The sequence below is a fragment of the Oncorhynchus tshawytscha genome, linkage group LG19 (assembly GCF_018296145.1).
Source record: "Oncorhynchus tshawytscha isolate Ot180627B linkage group LG19, Otsh_v2.0, whole genome shotgun sequence".
NCBI classification, from domain to species: domain Eukaryota; kingdom Metazoa; phylum Chordata; class Actinopteri; order Salmoniformes; family Salmonidae; genus Oncorhynchus; species Oncorhynchus tshawytscha.
Window position 1 is genome coordinate 41569837 of NC_056447.1, and position 14255 is coordinate 41584091.

Consider the following 14255-nt stretch of genomic DNA (forward strand, 5'->3'; position numbering starts at 1 on the left):
CAATTAAATAAACTGAGTGATTGATAGTCATCTTATCAACTCAAAGAAAGTACTACTCAAACTTAGTTTACTGTTCTCAAGATGATGATGATGATGATTGCATGGAAAGTACAATTCCTTTTCAATAAAATGTACCTTTCTAACTGGAATTCCCCTGACAGTAGTTTCCTGACAATTCTGATATGAGATAAAAACAAATGCAACTTCAATTGAACAGTCACTTATCCTACAGACTTGTAAATTCCCTCTGTGGGTGACTGGGAGCCCATTGCTTCATGTGTTCACAAAATCACACAATCTCGATCTGAAGAATAATAATTTGATCATGTGTTACTGTGATATGGCTGAAAGCTCAAATCTAACCCATCTGGTTTACCGTTTTTAAATGAGCCATCAACTTATGCAAGAATGGGGGGGTAATAACAAGGTGGCAGATAGTCTACCGGTTACGTTGGGCCAGTAATGGAAAGGTCGCTGGTTCAAATCACCGAGCTGATGTGCCCTTGAGCAAGGCATATAAACCTAATTGCTCCTGTAAGTCGCTGTGGGTAAGGTCTGCTAAATGACAAAAAATGTAAAAATGTAAGCAACAAAATGGACTGAAACTACCTGAACTTATAAGAAATGCTTATTTTCATTTTACATTAGTGCCCTATATGAATATGATCCTGATTCAGAACAACAAGCCATCACTCCATACCTTCAGTTGAAATCATAGTAAATCTCATGACGTAACAGGTAATAAAGAAGCAAAGGATACAATTCAGAGGTTCCTTGAGCTGTTATCACTCACAATTATAAGGATGAGAGGGGTGATTATTCCACAAAAGCATGTGTCAGTTAGAGTTAAGTCTTCTATCAAGACTTCCCCAGAGAGATCAGTTTATCTGGGCCAGCGATGCCTCAGGCCCTCCAACCAAAACAAGTCTGAGAGCTAACGTTACTTCCTAAAGTTAATGCCCCCAATCCATCGCAGGACGAGGGGGAGGAGGGAAGGAGGAGGAGGAGCAGCTTCATTTAACAGTAAGACAAGGTTCAATTCACCTGGAAGGAATGCAAGTGGGAGAGGATTTCTTACGGAAGGAGGGAAGAAGGGAAGCGAGGGAGGGAGGGAGGGGCGCTGTATCATGAAAGTCAGTGAGATGTGAAGTTGTCAAAACACACATTTATTTTCAAACAAAGTAAAAGTAGTGTGAATACAAAGCACTTCAATGTGCAACTGTCACAAGTAGATCCCACAACTTCAGAAGTCAGGAAATGGGATAAGATAAATGTTGAAGGGGACATCTAGGATTTAAGTCCCTCTATTGTCCCAAATCTCTTTTTAAAACTTCTTCTATTATTTAGAAATGTCTTTGAAATCTGAGCACTTGGCAAAGCAGCCCATTGTTTATCATGCACCTGTCTGTCTTCCCCATTTCTGTTAAGCCGTGACTGTAAGGATTCTCTTGATAGGCAAATTTGCAAATAACAAATAGAAAAAAAATCATTATTAAAATCAATGGAGTACGCATATTATCTGAACCATTATTTATTCTGCATTATGGCAATACAAGCCTAAGTTGTTAAATTAAATCATACAGGTTTCAAGACATTCATCATGCCCATAGATATTAAAAACAAAAATGATGTATTATGTGAGAAGTAGGCATTGGTTTGAAGCCGAAAAAGAAAGGAAATACACATGAGCACCACAATGCCTATTCACCCATGCTCTACTAAGGTTTTGCAGCACACAGTTCTGACCTACTACAGTAGCTATGTTGGTCTATTGTACTTCAAACAATATCGTTTGCAGGTTGCTTAGAATTCAAACCTTCAGGTGCTCCCATAATAATGTGATTTGTACCGCATGAAGATGAAGTATTGTATTCTTGTCATGACTTCCGCCCAAGTCGGCCCCTCTCCTTGTTTGAGCGGTGTTCGGCGGTCGACGTCACCGATCTTCTAGCCGTCACTGATCCATTTTTCATTTTCCATTGGTTTTGTCTTGTCTCCCATCACACCTGGTTCCAATCCCATCAATTACATGTTGTGTATTTAACCCTCTGTTTCCCCTCATGTCCTTGTCGGTGATTGTATGTTTGTGCAAGTTATGTGCTGGTGCGCGACGGGTTTTGTACCCACTTTGATTATTTTACATATTTTGGTTTTTGGAGTTTTGTTAACTTTTATTAAACGACTCCGTTTATACGAAGTTCGTTCTCCTGCGCCTGACTTCCCTGCCACCAACACGCACCCATTACAGAATCACGACCCTTCTATGGAGTCAGCAGGAGAAGGTACCCTGGCCATAGAGGTGGAAGAGCGCGTCCAGGAGCATGCAGTAATACTTTATCATCTTGGTGCCGCCATGGACCGCATTGTCCAGACAATGGACTGCTGGGAGATGACAGGGAGTTCTTCCAGCGCCTCCACCAGCACAACCAGGGTCTCCCCTGAGCGCCCCTTTCCCGCCTGAACCCAGTGGGATCCATCTCTCCTTGCCACAGGAGTACGACGGGAGTGCTGCCAACTGCCAGGGGTTCCTCCTTCAATTAAACCTCTATCTGGCCACGGTCCACCCAGCTCCATCGGACCGTGAGAGGGTTTCCACCCTCGTCTCGTGTCTCACTGGGAAAGCCCTGGAGTGGGCCAACACCGTATGGAGAGAGGGAGATGCGGCGTTGGACCAGTTTGAGGAGTTCACCTGCAATTTCCGGGCATTGACTATTTGAAGGTTGTATAACTCAGCCATGACAGGAGGTTGGTGGCACCTTTATTGGGGAGAATGGGCTTGTGTTAATGACTGGAGCAGAATAAGTGGAATTGTATCAAATACATCAAACATGGTTTCCAGGTGTTTGATGCCATTCCATTTGCTCCATTCTTACCTTTATTATGAACCGTTCTCCCCTCAGCAGCCTCCTGTGTCAGCCATAGATACTAAACAAAGATATCCCCATGTACACTGGAGCCACATCTTTATTGTGCCTTTTACAGCTTGTTTCTAGCCTGAAGCGTTGCAGAGTTATGCATCCAATACATTTGTATAATCCGGGATTGGGGGGGTCATTAGTCCCCTCCCCCCACCCCTAGTGCCGTGCCAGTGGAATAGCCGTGCACAGCAGTTGTTGACAAATATCCAACAGATAGGCTAGTCCAGCATCCAGATCGGAGATGTAAAATACAGTCAAGACGGTCAAATGGCAGAGTTGTTAGTTTGGCACTGTTGATTAGTACGCATTTCGATTAAAATGTCAAGAAAACAGAAGGAGGATTGGTCGAAATGTTTACAATTATTAGTCAAAAACACTTGATTGAATTTCAATCCATGAGTGTCTCGTATGCTGTGTGATGGCATGAACGAATGAATGATTGATTGACTGATGTAGTAGCCTATATATTGGAATATAGGCCTAAATAAATTACGGTATTAAGACTAAACAGGATGCACTCTTAGGCCTACAGCTCGATGGTGGTTATACAAAGACTACTAATGATAACGACATTACTTATTATCATAATGATCATAAAAATAATTGTAATAATAACAATAAGAAGGAGATCAAGAAAAAGGAGGGTATAGGAGCGAGAGCTGCGGACATATTGTGTGAGACAAACAGGTGCTATTAAATCAAATCAAAGTTTATTTGTCACGTACGCCGAATTCAACAGGTGTAGACCTTACAGTGAAATGCTTACTTATAGGCTCTAAAGAATAGACAATAGTGGGGAGAAAAAAAGTATGTGTGTGTGTGTGTGTGTGTGTAGGTAAGTAAAGAAATAAAACAACAGTAAAAAGTAAAAAAAAGTAAAAAAATACAGACACCTGTTAGTCAGGCTTATTGAGGTAGTATGTACATGTGGGTATGGTTAAAGTGACTATGCATATATGATGAACAGAGAGTAGCAGTAGTGTAAAAAGAGGGGTTGGCAGGTGGTGGGACACAATGCAGATAGCCCGGTTAGCCAATGTGCGTGAGCACTGGTTGGTAGGGCCAATTGAGGTAGTATGTACATGAATGTATAGTTAAAGTGACTATGCATATAAGATAAACAGAGAGTAGCAGCAGCGTAAAAGAGGGGTTGGGTGGGGCACACAATGCAAATAGTCTGTGTAACCATTTGGTTACCTGTTCAGGAGTCTTATGGCTTGGGGGTAAAAACTGTTGAGAAGCCTTTTTGTCCTAGACTTGGCACTCCGGTACCGCATCCCATGCGGTAGTAGAGAGAACAGTCTATGACTGGGGTGGCTGGGGTCTCTGACAATTTTCAGGGCCTTCCTCGGACACCTTCTGGTGTTAGAGGTCCTGGATGGCAGGCAGCTTTGCCCCAGTGATGTACTGTGCTGTATGCACTACCCTTTGAAGTGCCTTGCAGTCGGAGGGCCGAGCAATTGCCGTACCAGGCAGTGATGCAACCAATGCTCTCGATGTTGCAGCTGTAGAACCTTTTGAGGATCTCAGGACCCATGCCAAATCTGCTATTAGATTACAATATAAGTTTTCTGCCTGTTTGGGGCTTGCTCTCTCCTCAATTTTCTTAGACAATTAGGATAAGCCCTATTTGCACAGGACTAGTACTACTTGAGAACGTTGGTTATGTAATTATTAGCCCAGAATGTATGTTATTCCAGAGGCAAATTCGGACGGGATTAGTTTCTTTACTTTTTTCTAATAAATTTACAGTTACAATATGATGGAAGATTTTTCAACAAGTCCAGGCGATAACAGGGCTACACTGATAACTCGAGCTTGGTTCCCAAGTTTCTAAACCATACCAAACCATCTTTGGTATAGTGCCACCATAATATTTGAATTGTGGAAGTGTGAACATGATCCTTAGGATAGTTTAGTTTATCATTTTGTTTAGGTCAGTTGTATGCTGCTTTGCGATCTATTAACAGCAAGGGTTACAACAAATAGGCGCAATATTTTTTACTGATGCATTTGACAATATTCAATTCATACGCACAAAACATATGAACAAAAGCATTCACTGTGAAAGTTGATACATGTAGGCCCTTCATATATAGGATTCACTGTGAATGTTGATACATGTAGGCCCTTCATATATATGATTCACTGTGAATGTTGATACATGTAGGCCCTTCATATATAGGATTCACTGGGAAAGTTGATACATGTAGGCCCTTCATATATAGGATTCACTGTGAATGTTGATACATGTAGGCCCTTCATATATAGGATTCACTGTGAATGTTGATACATGTAGGCCCTTCATATATAGGATTCACTGTGAATGTTGATACATGTAGGCCCTTCATATATAGGATTCACTGTGAATGTTGATACATGTAGGCCCTTCATATATAGGATTCACTGTGAATGTTGATACATGTAGGCCCTTCATATATAGGATTCACTGTGAATGTTGATACATGTAGGCCCTTCATATATAGGATTCACTGTGAATGTTGATACATGTAGGCCCTTCATATATAAGATTCACTGTGAATGTTGATACATGTAGGCCCTTCATATATAGGCAATGTGCAGCACTTCGTTCAATTTATTGAATCAGTTATTGTTTTCTTGCTCAAACCCGGAGCTACACCGGTCAAACTCAGACATTTCTCTCAAAACACAAGGATGTCGACCTTGGATTTCGCCAAAAAACATTAGGTTATTCTGGCTGGAATTCTCCTGCCATGTACAAATTACTAACACGGCAGATTCGGACGGGTCTAAAACGACAGATGTGGTGTTTTGTGCTTGTCCACATAACGTGCACATAACTACATTACCAGACCACCCCCGGTAAAACGAATCACGTCCGAATAGGGTTTTAGACAAGAGCTGTTTCCTCGTATCTGCTGCTGCTGCCTCCAGCCACATTGTTCTCAATCCCAATATGCTAGTTAATTTTGCTATTATGCACATAGCAACATAGGGAAAGGAGACAATTCTACTGCGCACTGAAAATGTTGTTTCAGAATTGGGGACAGCGTCCGTATCCAATGCGGGAGAAGGTCCATTTTGTATAAAATAATATTAGATGTATTAGTGCACCATTATTTACATAATATAACCATATTCAGTAACAAATGTTTTAGTGATGGACTGTGCCATCCCTGTGGCCTCCGCAATGGATTAGTCCACTGAGACAGGCGCGAATCAGACAGGTGTCTTGTGCACCATGAAAAAAAAAAACAATTGCAACTGCCCGACTAAAGAAACCTTGATCAACCAACAGCCTATTGACCGGACAATCGATTAAATGGAGTAAGCCCTAACGTAGCTAGTAATTTGTTTTCTCAGCTACAGTTTAAGTTGTGTCCTTCCTGACAGTTCAATGTGGATAACTCTTACTGTAGCTTGGACTATGGAGTAGCTAGCTAGCTAGTGTTGCAAAAGCCCATTGCATGCATTGTACATGCTTGTACAAGCTTGACAATTTGCCCAAAGTTTGGTGTTGGGTTTTGAACTGATGTTGCTAGCTAGCTTGTTATGTTTTGTGCAAAAATGTAGGACTGGCATTTGGACATGAGCTAGATACCCTTAGCTAGCTAGCTAGCTACCTACCCCAACCCCGGCACACAGCTCTGCACCCCCTGCAGCAAAATAGCCTCCAAAACTCTACTCAGCCACGCCTTATCTCAGCTCACTGGTCACCATAGCAACACCCACCCTTAGCACACGCTCCAGCAGGTATATTTCACTGGTCATCCCCAAAGCCAAAACCTCCATTGGCCGCCTTTCCTAGCAGTTCTCTGCTGCTAATGACTGGAACGAATTGCAAAAATCACTGAAGCTGGAGACTTAAATCTCCCTCTCTAACTTTAAGCATCAGCTGTCAGAGCAGCTTACCGATCACTGTACACAGCCAATCTGTAAATAGCACACCCAACTACCTATTAATCTTTTTGCTCTTTTGCACCCAAGTATCTCTAGTTGCACATCATCATCTGCACATCTATCACTCCAGTGTTAATGCTAAATTGTAATTATTTCACTTCTATGGCCAATTTATTGCCTTACCTCCCTAATCTTCTACATTTGCACACACTGTATATAGATTTTTCTAATGCGTTATTGACTGTACGTTTGTTTATGTGTAACTCTGTGTTGTTGTTTTGTCACACTGCTTTGCTTTATCTTGGCCAGGTCGCAGTTGTAAATGAGAACTTGTTCTCAACTGACCTACCTGGTTAAATAAATAAAGGTGAAATTAAAAAAAGAACAAAACCTAGGTAATCAAAATATATGTTTGCATCTATTGATTAACCTCAGGTTGAATACCACCACATAGCTAGCTTTGTTAAAACCACATTCCAGCCGGTGTCTATTCCACAAGTTACCACTGGCTAAATCTATGACTTTAAAATGCCTATTTACTCTGTTCCATTTGACTGTGCACTGTCCACTGTCTCATCAGCCCAGTCAGACAATTTATAAACTTTATCTCCAATATAAAAAGCATCTAGACATCTCACATTTCTTTTAGACCAACATTTGTTTCAACTGCAGAGATTTCTATAAACCCTGCTGTCTGTCTCTCCAGCATTTGCAACATTGTTTCAATATTCAAATTCGTTCTCCAGCTGAACCATAGTAATGAACGTGTCGTGAGTAGGGACAAGACAAACAGTTTGACGTTATTGTTGGGTATGGCTTGGGGGTAGAAGCTGTTTAGAATCCTCTTGGACCTAGACTTTGTGCTACGGTCCAGAATGCCTTGCGGTAGCAGAGAGAACAGTCTATGACTAGGGTGGCTGGAGTCTTTGCCAATTTTTAGGGCCTTCCTCTGACACCGCCTGGTATAGAGGTTCTGGATGGCAGGAAGCTTAGCCCCGGTGATGTACTGGGCGGTACGCACTACCCTTTGGAGGCCAAGCAGTTGCCATACTAGGCATTGATGCAAACCGTCAGGATGCTCTCCATGGTGAAGCTGTAAAACCTTTTGAGGATCTGAGGACCCATGCCAAATCTTTTCAGTCTCCTGAGGGGAAATAGGTTTTGTCGTGCCCTCTTCACAACTGTCTTGGTGTGCTTGGTCCACGTTAGTTTGTTGGTGATGTGGACACCAAGGAACTTGAAGCTCTCAACCGGCTCCACTACAGCCCCGTCGATGAGAATGCGGGCGTGCTCGGTCCTCCTTTCCTGAAGTCCACAATCATCTCCTTAGTCTTGATCACGTTGAGAGAGAGATTGTTGTCATTGCACCACATGGCCAGGTCTCTGACCTCCTCCCTATAGGCTGTCTCATCGTTGTTCATGATCAGGCCTACTACTGTTGTGTCATCAGCAAACTTAATGATGGTGTTTGAGTCGTGCCTGGCCGTGCAGTCATGAGTGAACAGGCAGTACAGGATGGGACTGAGCATGCACACTTGAGGGGTCCCCATGTTGATGATCAGCGTGATGGATGTTTTGTTACCTACCCTTACCATCTGGGGGTGGCCCGTCAGGAAGTCCAGGATCCAGTTGCAGAGGGAGGTGTATAGTCCCAGGGTCCTTAGCTTAGTGATGAGCTTTGAGGGCACTTGAATACTGAGCTGTAGTCAATGAATAGCATTCTCACATAGGTGTTCCTTTTGTCCAGGTGGGAAAGGGCAGTGTGGAGTGCAATAGAGATTGCATCATCTGTGGATCTGTTGGTGCGGTATGCAAATTGGAGTGGGTCTAGGGTTTCTGGGATAATGGGGTTGATGTGAGCCATGACCAGCCTTTCAAAGCATTTCATGGCTACAGACGTGAGTGTTACAGGTTGGTAGTCATTTGGCAGGTTACTTTAGTGTTCTTGGGCACAGGGACTATGGTGGTCTACTTGAAACATGTTGGTATTACAGACTCAGACAGGGAGAGGTTGAAAATGTCAGTGAAGACGCTTGCCAGTTGGTCAGCGCATGCTCGCAGTACACATCCTGGTAATCCATCTGGCCCAGCGGCCTTGTGAATATGGACCTGTTTAAAGGTCTTACGCACATCGGCTGTGGAGAGTGTGATCACACAGTCGTCCGGGAACAGCTGATGCTCTCATGCAGCTGATGCTCTCAGTGTTACTTGCCTCAAAGCAAGCATAGAAGTTATTTAGCTCGTCTGGTAGGCTCGTGTCATTAGGCAGCTCTCGGCTGTGTTTCCCTTTGTAGTCTGTAATAGTTTGCAAGCCCTGCCACATCCGACGAGTGTTGGAGCTGATGTAGTACGATTAGATTTTATTCCTGTATTGACGCTTTGCCTGTTGGATGGCATAGCGGGATTTCTTATAAGCTTCTGGGTTAGAGTCCCGCTCCTTGAAAGCGGCAGCTCTACCCTTTAGCTCAGTGCAAATGTTGCCTGTAAACCATGGCTTCTGGTTGGGGTATGTACGTACAGTCACTGTTGGGACAAAGTCCTCGATGTACAGCTTTAACAAATGCAAATGCAGTTACTATTGTTATTATGTTTGCACTGTTTGATATGACTGTAAGTTAGCCGTAGTTGGCTAGCTAACAAGCAAGGGATAAGAATGTTGCCAGCCAGTATGGCAATGGAACATTTAGAACGAACGACTGGGTTTCGTCCATAGATACTGAACAAAAAGACTAAAATGACTGGGTCGCATCTCTGGCAACCGAACCAATAGAACAAATGACCAGCTGGCTTGGGTAGGAACCCTAGATTTGTGTTGGGACTATATCTTGTGGATGGATGAAATAGTATGAATAAATGCATCAAAATAAAGTTTTTAATTCAAATATGTCAATCATTATATGAATATGTTGGTAACCCACTGTTTAAAAGTGATAATGCCCTCGAAGCCGATGTTTGGAGGATATATTAGCACGGTTTGCTGGCCCTATATATAATCCACCAAACATCGGCTTCTCGGACATTATCACTTAAATCTGCAATAGCCTAGGTTTGTTCTCCATTTCCTATAGACTGGCAGTAGCAGCTGTTTGGTTGCCGAGTAACCAAGTTGCTCGACCCCTTTAGATAGAACTCTGAGATTTGGCTAAAATTATGTTAGCAGTGTCGTTGGTTCTTAATGGTCATAAATGTGTACGTGACAGCCATAAATTATACATTTAATAGAAACTGTTGACTAAATTTGTAGTTGCAATCTGAAATGTTTTTAGTCCAATGGTCACTTTATGGAGTCTGTAGTCTCGTTTTAAACCAACGTCTAGAGTTTGAGCTAGGTAGCGTAGAAAATACTCTGAAAACAAAATTGCTAACTAGCCTATTAAATATCCGGGATGCAGTGGTGGAAAAAGTATCCAATTTTCATACTTGAGTAAAAGTAAAGATACCTTAAAAGAAAATGACTCAAGTAAAAGTGAAAGTCACCCAGTAAAATACTACTTGAGTAAAAGTCTAAAAGTATTTGGTTTAAATGTACTTAAGTATAGAAAGTAAAAGTATACATAATTTAAAATGCCTTATGCCAGATGACACAATTTTTTTATATATATTTTTAAAATTTACGGATAGCCAGGGGCACAGACATAACACTCAGACATAATTTACAAATGAAGTATTTGTGTTTAGTGAGTCTGCCAGATCAGAGGCAGTAGGGATGATCAGGGATGTTCTCTTGATAAGAGTGTGAATTAGACAATTTTCATGTCGTGCCAAGTATTCAAAATGTAACAAGTACTTTTGGGTGACAGGGAAAATGTAAGTAAATACATTTCTTTAGGGACGTAGTGGAGTAAAAGTAAAAGTTGTCAAGAAGATTAATAGTACAGATACCCCCAAAAACTGCTTAAGTAGTATTTTAAAGTATTTTTTACCTAAGTACTTTACACCACCGGAAAAGGCCAGACGGCTCATGATGAGAGGCGAGGAGTATGTTGTGTACCACCAATCAAGTGCAAATTTTCATCGACATTGGTGTCATATTGGCTTAGATATGGTAGGGAGATTTTAATTTAACATTGAGCTTCAGCCAACACATACAATATAATACAGTATCATGCACTATGATGTTTTGCTTGTATCACTCTATGCACATAACAATCTGGGAGGCCTAAGTAAGTGCACAAGTTCTCTCTCTCTCTCTCTAGCTCTCCCGCTCTCCCTTCCTCTCTGTTTCTCCCCTCGGTGTGTGTGTGAAAGTTCTGCTCGTTTTTCCGCACGTGCTATCGCTTTTCAGGTCCCTGTCATGTCATGAAACGCAGGCCTCTGCAGGGACAAGTCACCATGAAAGCAGAGGAATTCCTTAGTGCGAGGAGACAACACAGGAAAGAGAAGCTAGCATTGTGAACAATGCTATAGTCATCCCCAATCCTCCTTCTATGGGCCCCTCATCTCTAAAGGACGAGATAAAGACAGCTTTATTTTATCAGTGTGACCGGAATGTCGATATTTATTGTTTTGTGTGTGTGTGTCTAACGCAATGCCAACATGTTACCCAGGTGGATGTCAATAAAGAACCCAAGCTACAGGTAGAACCCCCCCCACCCTTTCTGGGACCTAATCTCTCCATTGAAGCAGCTGCTTTGATTTGTGATTAATACAAAGGTTGAGCAAACAGCCTGGCCAACGGCACCAAAGGAAGGACTGGAAGTGACTTCCCAGTCAAGTACCTTAGTCTCCTTTAGGATTTGTTTGGAGGAGGGTTTACCTATCCATTCAGCCCTAGCTAACTGGCTGCATCAGTGGATTAACAGAGTTCTGGATCCCCTCTCTATCTTTGTTTCGGCCCTGTTAGAATTCCCCCTCTGTGTTTGTCCCTGTCCGCCGTTGTCAAGCAGATGTTCTCTCACTGTGATCAGGAGACACACTGAGACAAACACACTGACACACAAAAAGGCACACACAAACACACAAAGACACACACAAAGACACACACAGACACACTAAGACACCCATTAAGACACACATACACACTGAGACCACATTGATGGAGAGGTTTCAGTACATCAAGGAGAAAAACAGATGGAGGACAAAACAAATGACAGGAGAAAGAGAAAGGTAGATTAAGGTAGAGGGAGGTAGATTAATGTAGAGGAAGACAGAGGAAGGTAGAGGAATATAGATATAGTCAATGAGGATAGGCCACATTATTTTCCTGTTTTTGCAGTCTCTTATATTCTATGTTCTGTTCTGGAGGAGCGAGCAGTGAGCGTTGACCCTGGGTGAGAGGAGCCACATGTTCTGGTCAGTCAGAGAAAAGGGGGAGAGATAGAGAGACAGTGGGTGTATAGAGAAAGAGAGCGAGAATAGAAGAGATAGAGACAGCACTGATCGGAAAGAGAGAGTCGAGGTGTGGAGTTCTGATCTCTGGCCTCACAGAGAGTGCCAGGCCTCCACTAAACCATGCAGCCATCAACATCCCTCATAGCCCACTTAGGCTGGCACCTGCACTGACAGCTCTTTCAACTAACTACACCCCTGAGGGTGGGAACACAGGCAGAGACAAGAAGTGGACTGTCAGACAGGTCAGGGGTCAACAGAGGTCAGCAGATACAATGTCTATGAATATGTCTAAGTGCATGAAACATAGGTGGGTATTGAGTTATTTAAGATGTTTTGACAGGCATCAGGTTGGAACACTTGTTAGGTTGGGTTCATTTGTCCCTCATTATTTCCATGCTTTTACATACTGTCATACACATCTGTACATCAGCAGGCAGGTGCAAGGTAACCAAGATGATACTACTTCACAACTACTGAAATGTTAGATACTTCAAAAATGTTTTACTGCATAATAGGACTGAGCATGACCCTCCAGCGCCTGCAGTACATACTACAGTGCATTCAGAATGTATTCAGACCCTTTGACCTTTTCCACATTTTGTTACATTACAGCCTTCTTTTTTTCTACATTCCCTCATCAATCTACACACAATACCCCATAATGACAAACAAAAAATATTTAAAAAAATCACATATACATAAGTATTCAGACCCTTAACTCAGTACTTTGATGAAGCATCTTTGCCAGTGATTACAGCTGTCACATTGGCATGAATGATTCGGGAGACAGATGCAGGAATGCGTAACATTTTTTTTTATTGTACCCAAATTACGGCGTGCCGTGTAAAGGCAAGGGGACGAAGACCAAACAAACACGTCACAAAACACAGGATAGAAACCCAAAACAAAAGAGCGAGGTGTACCTCAAATAAATAACACAAACACACAATGATTAACACTGGAAGGAAAGGCAGCCAAAGTATGTGTTGGCTTTGGAGATGACCAGTGAAATATACTGTACCTGCTGGAGCGTGTGCTACGGGTGGGTGTTGCTATGGTGACCAGTAAGCTGACATAAGGTGGGGCTTTACCTAGAAAAGACTTATAGATGACTTGGATCCAGTGGGTTTGGCGACGAATATGTAGCGAGGGCCAGCCAACGAGACCATACTTGTCGCAGTGGTGGGTAGTATATGGGGCTTTGGTGATAAAACGGATGGCACTGTGATAGACTACATCCAGTTTGCTGAGTAGATTGTTGGAGGCTATTTTGTAAATGACATCGCTAAAGTCAAGGATCGGTAGGATAGTCATTTTTACGAGGGTATGTTTGGCAACATGAGTGAAGGAGGCTTTGTTGGAAGTAGGAAACCGATTCTAGATTTAATTTTGGATTGGAGATGCGAGTCTGGAAGATGTGAGAGTATTGGAGATGTGAGTCTGGAAGGAGAGTTTACAGTCTAACCAGACACCTAGGTATTTGTGTTGTCCACATATTCTAAGTCAGAACTGTCCAGAGTAGTGATGCTACTGAATGTATTTCTGTTTTTTATTTTTAATACATGTGCAAAAATGTCTAAAAACCTGTTTTTGGGGCCTCCCGGGTGGCACGGTGGTAAAGGGCACTGCAGTACTGCAGCACCAGCTGTGCCACCAGAGACCCTGGGTTTGTGCCCAGGCTCTGTCGTAACCGGCCACGACCGGGAGGTCCGTGGGGTGACGCACAATTGGCCTAGCGTCGTCCGGGTAAGGGAGGGCTTGGCCGGTAGTGGTATCCTTGTCTCATCGTGCACCAGTGACTCCTGTGGCGGGCCAGGCGCAGTGCACGCTAACCAAGGTTGCGAGGTGCACAGTGTTTCCTCCGACACATTGGTGCGGCTGGCTTCCGGGTTGGATGCGCGCTGGGTTAAGAAGCAGTGCGGCTTGGTTGGGTTGTGTATCGGAGGACACATGACTTTCAACCTTCGTCTCTCCCGAGCCCGTACGGGAGTTGTAGCAATGAGACAAGATAGTAGCTACTAACAATTGGATACCACGAAAAAGGGGTAAAAATTCAAAACAAAAAAAAATACCTTTGCTTTGTCATTATGTAGTATTGTGTCTAGATTGATGAGTAAAAAAAAT

General features: G+C 42.8%; 1 protein-coding gene across 1 annotated transcript in view; it reads right to left on the minus strand.

Annotated features, from left to right (window-relative positions):
* The window catches only part of ccnd2a (cyclin D2, a), a 280715-nt gene that overhangs the window by 110805 nt on the left and 155655 nt on the right, over positions 1-14255 (minus strand). The gene's annotated exons all lie outside the window — the stretch shown is intronic.